This window comes from Coregonus lavaretus, assembly GCF_964263955.1.
Source record: "Coregonus lavaretus genome assembly, contig: HAP1_SCAFFOLD_2944, whole genome shotgun sequence".
In the NCBI taxonomy this organism is placed as follows: Eukaryota; Metazoa; Chordata; class Actinopteri; order Salmoniformes; family Salmonidae; genus Coregonus; species Coregonus lavaretus.
Window position 1 is genome coordinate 30,001 of NW_028164264.1, and position 2,500 is coordinate 32,500.

The 2,500-nt window shown below is 53.1% G+C and overlaps 1 protein-coding gene across 1 annotated transcript in view; it reads right to left on the bottom strand.

Annotated features, from left to right (window-relative positions):
- LOC311117260 (slit homolog 2 protein-like) overlaps positions 1–2,500 on the bottom strand; it is a gene marked incomplete at both ends in the record, with an annotated part of 70,425 nt that overhangs the window by 29,648 nt on the left and 38,277 nt on the right.

The following is a 2,500-nucleotide window of genomic DNA, read 5'->3' on the forward strand; positions in this document are numbered from 1 at the left end:
TAGAGGTTAGAGGTTAGAGGTCAGGGTCAGTACCATGAATCCGTAGGGGCAGCTACAGTGGGTCAGGGTTTAGAGGTTAGAGGTCAGGGTCAGTACCTTGAATCCGTAGGGGCAGCTACAGTGGGTCAGGGTTTAGAGGTTAGAGGTTAGAGGTCAGGGTCAGTACCATGAATCCGTAGGGGCAGCTACAGTGGGTCAGGGTTTAGAGGTTAGAGGTTAGAGGTCAGGGTCAGTACCTTGAATCCGTAGGGGCAGCTACAGTGGTCAGGGTTTAGAGGTTAGAGGTTAGAAGTCAGGGTCAGTACCATGAATCCGTAGGGGCAGCTACAGTGGGTCAGGGTTTAGAGGTTAGAGGTTAGAGGTTAGAGGTCAGGGTCAGTACCTTGAATCCGTAGGGGCAGCTACAGTGGGTCAGGGTTTAGAGGTTAGAGGTTAGAGGTCAGGGTCAGTACCATGAATCCGTAGGGGCAGCTACAGTGGGTCAGGGTTTAGAGGTTAGAGGTTAGAGGTCAGGGTCAGTACCATGAATCCGTAGGGGCAGCTACAGTGGGTCAGGGTTTAGAGGTTAGAGGTTAGAGGTCAGGGTCAGTACCATGAATCCGTAGGGGCAGCTACAGTGGGTCAGGGTTTAGGGGTTAGAGGTTAGAGGTCAGAGGTCAGGGTCAGTACCATGAATCCGTAGGGGCAGCTACAGTGGGTCAGGGTTTAGAGGTTAGAGGTTAGAGGTCAGGGTCAGTACCATGAATCCGTAGGGGCAGCTACAGTGGGTCAGGGTTTAGAGGTTAGAGGTCAGGGTCAGTACCATGAATCCGTAGGGGCAGCTACAGTGGGTCAGTGGTTAGAGGTTAGAGGTCAGAGGTCAGGGTTAGTACCATGAATCCGTAGGGGCAGCTACAGTGGGTCAGGGTCAGGGTTTAGAGGTTAGAGGTCAGAGGTCAGGGTCAGTACCATGAATCCGTAGGGGCAGCTACAGTGGGTCAGGGTTTAGAGGTTAGAGGTTAGAGGTCAGTGGTCAGGGTTAGTACCATGAATCCGTAGGGGCAGCTACAGTGGGTCAGGGTTTAGAGGTTAGAGGTTAGAGGTCAGAGGTCAGGGTTAGTACCATGAATCCGTAGGGGCAGCTACAGTGGGTCAGGGTTTAGAGGTTAGAGGTTAGAGGTCAGGGTCAGTACCATGAATCTGTAGGGGCAGCTACAGTGGGTCAGGGTCAGGGTTTAGAGGTTAGAGGTTAGAGGTCAGAGGTCAGGGTTAGTACCATGAATCCGTAGGGGCAGCTACAGTGGGTCAGGGTTTAGAGGTTAGAGGTCAGGGTCAGGGTCAGTACCATGAATCCGTAGGGGCAGCTACAGTGGGTCAGGGTTTAGAGGTTAGAGGTTAGAGGTCAGGGTCAGTACCATGAATCCGTAGGGGCAGCTACAGTGGGTCAGGGTTTAGAGGTTAGAGGTTAGAGGTCAGGGTCAGTACCATGAATCTGTAGGGGCAGCTACAGTGGGTCAGGGTTTAGAGGTTAGAGGTTAGAGGTCAGGGTCAGTATCATGAATCCGTAGGGGCAGCTACAGCGGTAGTAGGTGACAGGGTCAGGGTTAGAGGTCAGAGGTCAGGGTCAGTACCATGAATCCGTAGGGGCAGCTACAGTGCGTCAGGGTCAGGGTTAGAGGTCAGAGGTTAGAGGTTAGAGGTCAGGGTCAGTACCATGAATCCGTAGGGGCAGCTACAGTGGGTCAGGGTTTAGAGGTTAGAGGTTAGAGGTCAGGGTCAGTACCATGAATCCGTAGGGGCAGCTACAGTGGGTCAGGGTTTAGAGGTTAGAGGTCAGGGTCAGTACCATGAATCCGTAGGGGCAGCTACAGTGGGTCAGGGTTTAGAGGTTAGAGGTTAGAGGTCAGGGTCAGTACCATGAATCCGTAGGGGCAGCTACAGTGGGTCAGGGTTTAGAGGTTAGAGGTTAGAGGTCAGGGTCAGTACCATGAATCCGTAGGGGCAGCTACAGTGGGTCAGGGTTTAGAGGTTAGAGGTTAGAGGTCAGGGTCAGTACCATGAATCTGTAGGGGCAGCTACAGTGGGTCAGGGTTTAGAGGTTAGAGGTCAGAGGTCAGGGTCAGTACCATGAATCTGTAGGGGCAGCTACAGTGGGTCAGGGTTTAGAGGTTAGAGGTTAGAGGTCAGGGTCAGTACCATGAATCCGTAGGGGCAGCTACAGTGGGTCAGGGTTTAGAGGTTAGAGGTTAGAGGTCAGGGTCAGTACCTTGAATCCGTAGGGGCAGCTACAGTGGGTCAGGGTTTAGAGGTTAGAGGTTAGAGGTCAGGGTCAGTACCTTGAATCCGTAGGGGCAGCTACAGTGGGTCAGGGTCAGGGTCAGAGGTCAGAGGTCAGGGTCAGTACCATGAATCCGTAGGGGCAGCTACAGTGGGTCAGGGTTTAGAGGTTAGAGGTTAGAGGTCAGGGTCAGTACCATGAATCCGTAGGGGCAGCTACAGTGGGTCAGGGTTTAGAGGTTAG